The sequence below is a fragment of the Chiloscyllium plagiosum genome, unplaced genomic scaffold (assembly GCF_037043375.1).
Source record: "Chiloscyllium plagiosum isolate Xiang-an unplaced genomic scaffold, Cpla_swu_hap1 HiC_scaffold_18, whole genome shotgun sequence".
Lineage (NCBI taxonomy): Eukaryota > Metazoa > Chordata > Chondrichthyes > Orectolobiformes > Hemiscylliidae > Chiloscyllium > Chiloscyllium plagiosum.
The window spans coordinates 6,469,970-6,483,026 of NW_028270156.1; the positions used below are offsets into that span (position 1 = coordinate 6,469,970).

The window sequence follows — 13,057 nt, forward strand, 5'->3', positions numbered from 1 at the left end:
GAAAACAGTTTCATTGTCGTCATTTGACTTTTAATTCCAGGTTTATCTGAATTCAAATTTCCGCCATTGGTCATGGTAGGATTTGGGCTATGACCTCAGAACATTAATCTGGGGTACTGGATTGACTAGTCCTGTATCATTACAACTATATCATCGCCTCCCAGTGGAGCAGAACTCCGAAATGCTGGTCTCCCCAGTGATGTCCATGCCCTGTGAAAAAATAAAGGGAAAATAAATGACAGCAGTTAGGAGTGATGTGAAATGACAGGATATTCAGTTCAATTTGGCCAGGTGCCCTGCATTTTATTATCAACGGCACATTCTGCTGTAGTTGCTGGTCAGTATGACATATCAGGCTACAGTATGTAGGGTAGAGGTTTGGACTGGTGCCAGAATATGAAGGGATTTGTGTCTGCAACTAAGATTGGTATAATTTTTATTATTAGTGCAGAGATAGTGCCTGGATCTTCTTGCTGAAGTTAATTGCTTGTTACTAGTGCACAATTGCTGCTCCTTCCAACACACAGAAGCAGACTGTTGAGAATTCCTTCAGTTTTAACCTTGTCATCTCTGTTTCAAAAAAAACCCAGGATTATTGGTGAAATTAAATGAGAACACATTGCAGCTGGTAAACATGACTAAAATTGTGAGGGTTAAATAATAATTGTCTTGATTTTTGCTTAGCTGAGGTACAATATATCTCCTGCAATTGTGTAAACTAAAATGAAAGCCTTGTCAGATTTGTTCTGCAGTTTCATGTAGCCTTCTGCAGCCTTTCAAAGAAAGCTAAATTAGGTAATGTTTCAATTGCTACTCGGAATAGTAACCAGCTAAAGGCTTCCATTTGTTATAATGCAGCATTACCAATTTTGGGCAGAGAAAATTGGGAGAATGTTGTAAGATATGGAAAAGAAAATGAAGCTTTTATGTCTGTTGACCCATCAAACATTGTATTACAATTTATAAAATGGCTGAATGTTTTTGCATTTTTTGTGTGTATCCCTGCGATGAGTGAAGGTGTAAATTGCTGAATGGTCACCATTTATGGCAACAAGACTGTTTCTTTATTTGAGATCTATATTCTCAGTTGCAACTCAGACTCGTGTTTGAGAGCCATGTGACATTGGACAAAGAAGCATCAAAGCTTTTGCCTTGGCAAATCAGTCGGGTGGGCTCATTAACTGATAAACTCAAGGCTGGAAGGAGCTGGAAAGGGAGATGCTAAGTGGTGTACTGGGGAGCTCGCTGCAGACAAGAGCTGTTATATGAGGAAATGAAATGTGCCAGTATCATATTCTCGAATTAGGATAGTTTTCAGGTCAGAAATTATGGTGGGATTATGGGGTCATAAAAGGTAATTCACGATGACCCCACAAGTGGCTGTGACCACAAGTGGCATCAGGGGTTTACCTGCAAGGAAGCAAAGAATGTGAAGAAAGACTTGCAAAAAATTGACACTTTGGTCATTTGACCAGGGGAGATTGAAGATTTTAACAAGTTAATGAAGAAATGATTCATGTTTAAATATTATAGATAGCTAAGAGTTTATATAAGTACAAGATAAACTATAATTTCTCTGGGAAGCCAGGGAGGAAATTGCCGAGCCTTTGGCTTTGATCTTTAAGTCATCTTAGTCAACAGGAATAATGTCAGAAGACTGGCGGATAGGTAATGTTGTTCCATTGTTCAAGAAGGGGAGTAGAGACAGCCCTGGAAATTATAGACCTGTGAGCCTTACTTCGGTTGTGAGTAACGTGTTGGAAAGGGTTATAAGAGATAGGATTTATAATCATCTAGAGATGAATAAGTTGATCAGGGATAGTCAACGTGGTTTTGTGAAGGGGTAGGTATGCCTCACAAACCTTATTGAGTTCCTTGAGAAGGTGACCAAACAGGTGGATGAGGGTAAAGCCATTGATGTGGTATATATGCATTTCAGTAAGGCGTTTGATAAGGTTCCCCATGGTAGGCTATTGCATAAAGTACAGAGGCATGGGATTGAGGATAATTTGGTGGTTTGGATCAGAAATTGGCTCTCTGAAAGAAGACAGAGGGTGGTGTTGATGGGCAATGTTCATCCTGGAGTCCATTTACTAGTGGGGGACTGAGTTTTGGAACCATGAGATCATGCTGCAGCAGTACAAAACTCTGGTGCAGCCACTTTTGGAGTATTATGTACAGTTCTGGTCACTGCATTATAGGAAGGATGTGGAAGCCTTGGAAATGGTTCCGACGAGATTTACTCGGATGTTGCCTGTTATGGAGGGAAGGTCTTAAAGGAAAGGTTGAGGGACTTGAGGGTGTCTTCATTAGCGAGAAGAAGGTTGAGTGGCAACTTAATTGAGACATATAAGATAATCAGAGGGTTAGATAGGGTGGACAGGGCGAGCCTTTTTCCTCAGATGGCGATGGCTAGCATGAGGGGACGTAGCTTTAAATTGAGGGGTGATAGATATAGGACAGATGTCCGAGGTAGTTTCTTTACTCAGAGAGTAGTAAGGGCGTGGAATGCACTGCCTGCAACGGTAGTAGATTCACCAACTTTAAGGGCATTTAAATGGTCATTGGATTGGCATTTGGATGAGAATGGAATAGTGTAGGTTAGATGAGCTTCAGATTGGATCCACAGGTTGGTGCAACATCGAGGGCTGAAGGGCCTCTACTGCCCTGTAATGTTCTATGTTCTATATAAAAAAATGCAACGGCTTTGAAAGTGGAGTTGAGGATTTTCAGATTGGCCATGATCTTATTAAATAGTGGAGCAGACTCGATGGGTAGAATGGCTTACTTCCACTGATAACTTGTTCTGGTTTTATGATCTTATGTGACACAGAGCAGCAGAAACATTTAGGCAGGGAGCAGTGAAGTGTACTTCCAGACTGCAGTAGAAATGGAGATCATCAATAGTCAGAACTGAGTAGGTGGTCTGAGGAGGGAAGAATAAAGAGATATTGAAATAGCTTGGGCGTACACCAACCCTGGATTGGTTGGGATGAATGGCCAGTTTCTGTGCTCTAATTTCTCTGTCGTCTTCTGTGACAGATATCCAGCTGTAATAACCATGTCTTCTGTTTGATGGGCAGCAGCTTCACACTGTGCAATTTGGCTATGCAAACCACCACTGTACTTGTTACATGGTGGTTTAGGCAAGTTGCCATCCTGTGTATGTGACCAGTTTATACAATGTACATAGTTACAGTACCTCACAGTGTATGTGTTGCTTGTTGGAACTTCAGCAACTCCATTCCACTGTTGGACAGAAAAGGCTTCTGTCTTTGGACCTTATGTTAGTGAGGGTCACTGACATTACAGTTTAGGAGGATGACATTGTTAACATTCAGTGGTATATGCAATGGTTATATTGGTATGTTAGAGTTTATACTGAAACATCTGTAAAACTGCTGCTATCATCTTTATTGACTTAGATACTGCTTTGCATAAAATATTAGCATAGTTAGAGAGCCGGGTAATAAGCAGGAAATAAAATATTAGGATAAATGGGTGATCTTCAGGTTTGCACACTGAAAACAGGGAATTGTCAACAGGATTAGTGCTGGGGCCTCATTACAGACTCTTTCCAGACTATCTCTGAACTGGGTGAAGGGAGTAAGTGTTTTGGAGTCAAATTTGGCAACCATTCAAAGATAGGTGGGAATGCAAGCTGTGGGAAAGATGGGCTAAAATTTCCAATGGGCTTTGGTATAGAGCCCTCAGGAGCAAATGGGATCCCAGGCCTACTCTTTTCACAAATGTATTGGGTAGAATGGCATTCCTGGAAGTGTCCTCCTCGTTTGTTTTCTCTGATTCTGCCATTCTCGACAGTGATTGGTTCCTCATTCTGCCAACTGAGCTCAAGCCTCTCAACAGTGAGCGGTATGGTGGCTCACAGCGCCAGGGACCCGGGTTCGATTCCAGTCTTGGGCAACTGTCTGTGTGGAGTTTATGCATTCTCCCTGTGTCTGCGTGGGTTTCCTCCAGGTGTTCCGGTTTCCTCCCATAGTCCAAAGATGGCCATGTAAGGGTGGATTGGCCACGCTAAATTGCCCGTAGTTTTCAGGGATGTGTAGGTTGGGTGCACTAATCAGGGGTAAATGTAGGATAATAGGATAGGGGGTCTGCGTTGGTTATTGTTCGGAGGGTTGGTGTGGACTTGTTGGGCCGAAGTGCCAGTTTCCCCAGGATTCGAACAGCACCAACGTGAACAAGAAGAGGTTTTAGTGGCATAGGGTTGGAGAAATCTCCAGGCTCAGGGAATCAAGGGAGGCAATTGTAGAAGTTCTGACATTATTTTCAAATCCTCTCTGGCTCCTCCTCAGGATAGGTGCCAGAGGACCGGAGTCAGCTAATATTCAAGAAGGTCAGTAAGAATAAGCCAGTGAATCTGACATCAGGGAAGCTATTGGAAAGAATTCTGAGGGACTGAATTAGTTTCCGCTTGGAGTCAAGGATTAATTGAGGATAGTACCAAGGCTCTGTCAGGGGAAGATCATATTTGACAGCTTATAAAGGAGGTGACTAGGTGTGTTGATGAGGATAGTACAGTTGATATGGTCGACATGGCCTTCAGTCAGGCTTTTGACAAAGTGTCACAACTGGTCAAAAGGGAAAAGCCAGGGATATTTGGATCAAAATTGACTTAGTGGCAGGAGTCAAAGGGTGATGGTCGAATGTTGTTTTTGTAACTGGAAGCCTATATCTAATGGTGTACCACAGGGTTAGGTGCTGGGGACTTTGCTGTTTGCCACGTACATTAATGATCTAGACATGAATGTAAAAGATTTGATCACAGATTACATGAAAACTGGTGGAATAGTAAATAACGAGAAGGAAAGCCTTAGACCACAGGCCAATATAGACAGGCTGATCAGCTGAGGAGAACAATGGCCAATGAATTTAATCCTGAGAAGTGAGAGATTGGGCGGATTAACAAATCGAGGGAGTAGACAATAAATGGTGGGAACCTAAGAAGTATAGAGGTTCGGAGGAACCTTGTTTTGTATGTCCACAGATCCTTGAAGGCCATAAGACAGATGGAAGGCCTATGGATACTTTCCTTTTACCAGCCGAGGCACTGAGTACAAGAGCAGGGAGATTTTGATGGGACGGCATTAATTTGGGCCACAGATGGAGTACACTAGGAATCATGTGAGTGCACTGGAGGGGGCTGCAGAGGTGGTTCACCTGGGCTGGAGCAATCAAGGTATGATGAGAAACTCGAGGAGAAAGTGAGGTCTGCAGATGCTGGAGATCAAAGTTGAAACTTTATTGCTGGAACAGCACAGCAGGTCAGGTAGCATCCAGGGAACAGGAGATTCGACGTTTCGGGCACAGGCCATTCCTGAAGAAGGGCCTGTGCCCGAAACGTCGAATCTCCTGTTCCCTGGATGCTACCTGACCTGCTGTGCTGTTCCAGCAATAAAGTTTCAACAATCAATGATGAGAAACTCGAAAGCCTGGAGTTGGTTTCCTTAGAGCAGAGAAGGATGATTTGATTGTGCTGTACAACATTATGAAGGGCAAAAACAACTGATTACTAATTTAAGGTGCTTTTGTAGTTGCCTCTGAGCAAGGTGGCATGGGTTAAAGTGCCATCTGCTCCGGAAGTGTGTCTTGACTTATCGAAGCACATTGATTCAAAAATACCTGGACAGTGAGAAGCACTTCCCCTTAGTGGAGACATTAACAACCAGGAGACATAGATGTAAGGTAAGTGGCACGAGGTTTAATGGACATTTAGGGAAGAATTTATTTCAGGGAAGATTTATCCTAGGCTGCTCCAGAAAACGAGAAAGGAGGTTGCTAAGCCGCTGGTGAAGATATTTGCCTCCATACTCTCCACGGGAGTCATACTGGAGGATTGGAAGGAGATGAATGTTGTTCCTCTTTTCAAGAAGGGTAATAGGGAAATCCCTGACAATTACAGACCAGTCAGTCTTACATCAGTAGTCAGCAAAGTTTTGGAAAGAATTCTGAGGGATAGGATTTATGACTATTTGCCAAAGCATAGTGTGATTAAAGGCAGTCAGCATGGCTTTGTGAGAGGCAGGTCATGCCTCACAAATCTTATTGAGCTCTTTGAGGATGTGCCAAGACAGGTCGACGAATGTCGAGCAGTGGATGTGGTGTATATGGACTTCAGCAAGGCATTTGATAAGGTTCCCCATGGTAGGCTCATTCATAAAGTTGGGAATTATGGGATACAGGGAGATTTGGCAGTTGGACAGAAGGCAGAGAGTGGTTGTAAATGGAAAGTATTCTGTCGGGAGGTCAGTGTTGAGTGGGGTCCTGCAGGGCTCTGTTCTTGGGCCTCTGCTCTTTATAGTTTTTATAAATGACTTGGATGAGGAGGTTGAGGGGAGGGTTAGTAAATTTGCTGATGACACAAAGATTGGAGGAGTCGTCGATAGTATCGAGGGCTACTGCAGGCTGCAGCGTGACATAGACAGGATACAGAGCTGGGCTGAGAAATGGCAGATGGAGTTCAACCTGGATAAATGTGAAGTGATGCATTTTGGAAGATCGAACCCGAATGCTGAATATAGGATTAAAGACAGGATTCTTAGCAGTGTGGAGGAACAGAGGGATCTGGGTGTGCAAGTACATAGATCCCTCAAAGTTGCCAGCCAAGTGGATAGGGTTGCTAAGAAAGCCTGTGGTGTTTTGGCTTTCACTAACAGGGGGATCGAGTTTAAGAGCCACGAGGTTTTGCTGCAGCTCTACAAGTCCCTGGTGAGACCACACTTGTAATATTGTGTCCAGTTCTGGTCGCCCTACTATAGGAAAGATACAGAGGCTCTGGAGAGGGTGCAAAGAAGGTTTACCAGGATGCTGCCTGGGCTGGAGGGCTTGCCTTATGAAGAAAGTTTGAATAAGCTCGGACTTTTCTCTCTGGAGAGAAGGAGGAAGAGAGGAGACCTGATCAAGGTATACAAGATAATGAGTGGAATAGATAGAGTCAATAGCCAGAGACTTTTCCCCAGGGCAGGATTGACTGGTATGAGGAGTCATGTTTGAAGATATTATGAGGAAGGTGTAAAGGAGATGTCAGATATAGATTCTTTACGCAGAGAGTTGTGAATGCATGGAATGCGTTGCCAGCTGTGGTGGTGGAAGCAAAGTCATTGGGGACATTTAAGCGTCTGCTGGACATGCACATGGATAGCAGTGAGTTGAGGGGTGCGTAGGTTAAGTTACTATATTTTACATTAGGATTAAATCTCGGCACAACATCATGGGCCAAAGGGCCTGTTCTGTGCTGTACTTTTCTATGTTTTATGTTCTATGTTCTATGTTCTAAGTCTTGACCCAGAGGGTGGTGAGTATCTGGAACTCATCAGTCAAGGTGGGAACCTTAACAATATTTAAGAAATAAATTAAGGGTAAGGAGGTTGACTGATGAGGTGCCATTATTTAAGAAACACTGCAAGAAAAAGCCAGAGAACTATAGACCAGTGAACCTGATGTTAGTGGTGGGTAAGTTGTTGGAAGGGATTCTGAGGGATAGGATTTGCATGCATTTGGAAAGGCAGTGACTGATTAGGTATAGTCAATGTGGCTTTGTGTGTGGGAAATTGTGTCTCACTAACTTGATTGAGGTTTTTGAAGAAGTGACAAAGATTGATGAAGGCAGAGTGGTAGACGTCTACATGGATTTCAGCAAGACGTTCAATAAGGTTCCACATGGTAGACTGGTTAATAAGGTTAGATCACATTGGATCCAGGGGAGCTAGTCAATTGGATACAAAATTGGCGTAAAGGTAGGAGATAAAGGGTGATGGTAGAGGACTAATTGGACTAAAGGCCTATAACCAATGGTATGCCACAAGGATCAGTGCTGGATCCACTGCTTTTTGATGGTTTTTAAATGATTTTAATGTGAATATAGGAGGCATGGTTAGTAAGTTTGTGGATTCCGCCAAAATTGGTGGTGTAGTGGGCAGTGAAGAAGATCTAAGAGTACAACAGGACCTTAATCAGATGGGCCATTGGGCTGAGGAGTAGCAGATGAAGTTTAATGAAGGTAAATGTTAGATTAGATTAGATTACTTACAGTGTGAAAACAGGCCCTTCGGCCCAACAAGTCCACAACGACCCGCCGAAGTGAACCCACCCAGACCCATTCCCCTACATTTACCCCTGCACCTAACACTAAGGGCAATTTAGCATGTCCGATTCACCTAACCTGTACACTTTTGGACTAGGTGTTGCATTTTGGTAAAATAAATTAAGCACGGATTTATATGTTTGAAGAGAGGACACTGGGGAATGTTGCCGAGCTAAGAGACATAGGGGTACAAGTGTATAGTTCCTTGAGAGTGAAGTTGCGGATAGACAGGGTGGTGAAGAAGGCATTTGGCAGTGTTGCTTTCATTGGTCAGAACATTGAGTACAGGCGTTGGGATGTAATTTTGTGGCCGTACAGGACATTGGTGAAGCCACTTTTGGAATACTGTGTATAATTCTCATCGCCCCTCTGTAGGAAGGACATTGTTAAACTTGAGAGGGTGCAGAAATGATTTACTGTGATGTAGTTTAGATTGGAGAGCTTGAGTTACAGGAAGAGGCTGAATAGGCTCGGGGATTTTCCATGGAGTGCCGGAGGCTGAGGGGTGCCCTTACAGAGGTTTATAAAATCATGAGGGGCATGGATATGGTGAATAGCCAAGGTCCCTTTCCTAGGGTGGGGGAGTCCAAAACTAGAGGGCATAGGTTAAGGGTGAGAGGAGAAAGATTTAAAAAGGACCTGAGGGGTAACCTTTTTCATGCAGAGGGTGTACATGTGTGGAATGAGCTGCCAGAGGAAATGGTGGAGGCTGATACAATTATAATACTTAAAAAGCATCTGGATGAGTAATATGAGTGAGAAGGATTTGCGCCAAATGTTGGCAGATTGAACTAGGTCAGATTGGGATGTCTGGTTGGTGTGGATGAGTTGGACTGTAGGGTCTATTTCTGTACTGTTTGACTCTATAAGTGTTTGGCTGAGCACTTGAAGCACCATCATATACAATGCTTTGAACCAAGTGCTGAATAATGAGACTCGATACTTAATGCCCAGAACGGACATGATGGATCAAAGGACCTTTCTCTGCACTGTTCAACACTGACTGTCAATGGAGTGGTGGGAGCTGCTCAGGCACGTAGGAGACCTCATGGGCATTGCAACATGTGCGGGGAACAGGGAGGAAAATTTTAACTAAAATTTCAGAGGAACAAGCTTTTCTAGCTGAGTGGTCTGTTCTGTTGGTGTGACCTTCCATGAGCAACGATAGATGTTTTGAGGATGGTGCATCTGATTTTGATGGCCACTCTGCCCACTCCTTCTCCCCCTCATTCCTGCCACTGAAAGGGCACTTCTGCTGAGCTAGCAGCCTCTCTGTGTTGTGGTGGGTGAGGTAAGGAGCACTCCACCCACAACGCTTGGCCAATGGTGCTGTAAACTCATCCCTTGTTGGAACCTCAAGTATAAGCATTGCCTCGAAACCTAATGTGCTGGAGGAACTCAAAATGTCTGGCAACATCTGTAGGTAGAGAAGTCAGAGTTAGCATTTTGAGTCCAGCAACCGTGGAACTCAGTTCCAGTTCCAGTTCTGAAGAAGGTTCACTAGACTTGAAGGGTTAACTTTGTTTTTTCTCATAGATGCTGTCAGACCTACTGAATTTCTCCAGCAATTTCTGATTTTGTTTCAGATTCCCAACATCCCCCTTCTATTCTTTTGCTGAAATGTTGACTACTGTCAATGTTCGATAGGCAGCTGAGGCATTTGCCAGGCAGACCCCGGAAACTTGCAATGATGGCGCAAACTCTGTAGGGATTGGACCCAACATAACTCCCTCCCATTTCCTCAGCCCACTCTCTTTCCAACACTATCACCAAAGGCCATGGAAACAGCCCAAAGGGATCAGTAAACTGATGAAGATACTGCAGATGGAGTACCTGTTTGGAAATTGTAAGGTTATCCATTTGTTCAGAGGAATAGAAAAACAAGATATCGTTTAAGTGTACAGAGACGACAGAATGTCGTGGTGTCAAGGTACTGGGTGTCTTGGTACATGAAATATATATGTTCACTTTTCAGCACAACAAATGATGAGGAGTATAAATGGAATAGAAACCGAGAATAGAGAACAATACAGCACAGTACAGGCCCTTCGGCCCACGATGTTGTGCCAACCTTTTATCCTACTCTAAGATCAAACTTGCCAACATAACCTTCATTTTACTATCTTCTGTGTGCCTATCCAAGAATCTCTTAAATGTCCCCAATGTCTCTGACTCTACTACCACCACTGGTAGAGCATTCCACACATCCATCACTCTCTGTGTAAAGAACCTACCTCCGACACCTCCCCTAACCCTTCCTCCAATCACCTTAAAAGTATTCCCCTCATGATAGCCATTTCCACTGTAGGAAAGTCTCTGACTATTCACTCTATCTATGCCTTTCATCATCTTGTACACCTCTTTAGAATGCAAATTCCTAGTGTGGCCCTTCGACCCAACAAGTCCACACCAACCCTCCGAAAAGTAACCCACCCAGACCCATTCCCCTACCCTAAATTTACCCCTGACTAATAACTAACACTGTGGACAATTTAGCATGGCCAATTCATTGAACCTGCACATCTTTGGATTGTGGAAGGAAACCCATGTAGACACAGGGAGAATGTGCAAACTCCACATATACAGTTGCCCGAAGGTGGAATCGAACCTAGGTCCCTGGCGCTATGAGGCAGCGGTGCTAACCACTAATCCATTGTGCCCACCTCCAAAGTTGCCTCTCACCCTTCTTCACTCCAATGAGAAAAGTCCGCGCTCCCTCAACTTTTCTTCATAAGACATGCCCCCGCCCAGTCCAGGCAGCATCCTGGTAAATCTCCTCTGCACCCTCTCCAAAGCTTCCACACCCTCCGCATAAGAGGCGACCAGATCTGAACACAATATTCCAAATGTGGTCGAATCAGGGCTCAATAGAGCTGCACCATAACCCCACGGCTCATAAACTCAATCACCCTGCTAGTGAATGCCAACACACCATACGCCTTCTTAACAACCCTATCAATTTAGGTGGCAACTTGGAGGGATCTGTGGATTCGTGTGTTCCTCCACACTGCCAAGAGGGTGGATGGAATGTTTGTTTTTTATTCCAAGGAGGCTGTGATATTGAATTAAGAAAATCTTGCTTTGAATGTCCACATTGATAAGACCCATTTAGAGTACTGTACATAGTTTGTGCCACCTTATCTGTGGAAGGGTAAGCCTGTGTTGAAGGCAATCGTGAGTTTGATTCCTGGGATGAAGGAGTTGTCTTATGAGGCGAAATTGAGCAGTTTGGGTCTATCCTCATTAGAGTTCAAAAGATTGAGAGATGGTCCTATTCCCAGGTGTAAAATTCTGATAGTGTGGTTCGATGCTGAGATGAGGTTTCCTGTTATGGGGGTCTCTGAACTTAGAGGATATAATTTCAGGATAAGTACCTATCGAGTTAAGACTGAAATGAGGAGGAATTTCTCCTGTAAGGATTGAAGTCCCACCAGGACCAGTCATCTCCTGATTTTCTTACAGTCTTGTTCCAACAGGGCAACTGAAAATAATTACTTTTGACATCAAAATTGCACTTGACTAAATCTAACATCAGGGAGCATGAGGAAAATTGTTCAGGGGAACTTGTGGGGAGAATCTTCACTCGTCATACCTCACATGGTGATTGTGCTTGTTGGAGTTATTCTTCCCAGCTCCGGAACATCTGTGTAAGACTTCCTCAGATTCCAGTCTTGGGCCCAAACAACTTCAGTTGCTTCATCAATGATCTTCAGTGAGGTCTGAAGCAGGGATGTTCACTGACTGCACTGTGTCTGTTCCAGTCACAACTCCTCAGATACTGAAGCAGTCCATGTCTGCATAAAAGCTGGATAACATTCACATTTATGTTGACATGCAGCAAGGAACATCCATGCCATGCAAGAGCTAGACAATAACCGTGCCCAACAATAGAGAATATAACCATCTCCACTTGACCTTCCCATTGCTGAATCCATTGCCATCAGCATCCTGGGGAGGGTATTGACCAGAAATTGAACTAGGTTAACCATGCATTGGCTAAAGGATTCGGTCAGCAGAGGCAATGAATCCTGCTCGCCTCTTAACTTCCCAAAACCTGTCTGCCATCTATAAAGCATGTAATAGGAATGTGATAGCATACTCTTGAATTACCTGCATGTAACAGTTCTAATAAAACTTAAGAATTTAATACCATTCAGGAGAGACAGCAGGCTGTTTGATTGGCACACTATTAATACATTCAGCATCCACTTCCTATACCAATGACACACTGTGGCTGCAGTGTGCAGAACCCACAAGAAGCTCTGTAGCCACTTGCCAGAGCTCCTTCAGCAGCAATCCCTCAATACCGACCATTGAGAAAGACAAGGGAAGCAGGCATGGGGTGGGATGGGGTGGGGGCGCACAAGCACTTGCAAACTTCCCTGCAATCCATTCACCATCCTGACATGGAACTTTCTGACTGTTTTCTCAGCATCGCTGGGTCAAAAGCCTGGCTCTCACTCCCTAAAAAACCTGGATCTCACTCCCTAACCACACTGTGAGTGCACAACATCTGCTGCAGGTGAAAATGACCCTTAAGCATCACCTTTCCAAGGACATTTTTAGTGGACATTAAATGTTAGATTTACTAGTGCTATTTACATCCCATGAATAAGTAAAACAAAAATCCATTGAATTCTTTACCCTAGAGAGCTGTGCAGACTGCACCATTAGCTATATTGAGGGCTCAGGTGGAAGAATGCTTGGACTTTTTAAAAATATTTCCTCTTAGGATCCTCCAGGGAGAATGGATTAAGGATGACTCACTTCCACTTCAGTTTGATAGTTTCATAGCAAGAGGATTCAAATATAGGGACAAGGATGTCTTGCTGCGATTATACAGAGCATTGATGGGGCCACACCTGCAATACAGTGTGCAGTTTTGATCTGCTTATCTGAAGAACAATGTTCTTGCAGTAAAGGGAATGCAGTGAAGGTTTATCAGTTTGATTC

General features: G+C 43.8%; 1 protein-coding gene across 11 annotated transcripts in view; it reads left to right on the forward strand.

The window, feature by feature from the left end:
* The window catches only part of nav2a (neuron navigator 2a), a 1,144,654-nt gene that overhangs the window by 537,408 nt on the left and 594,189 nt on the right, over window positions 1-13,057 (forward strand). The window lies entirely within an intron of this gene.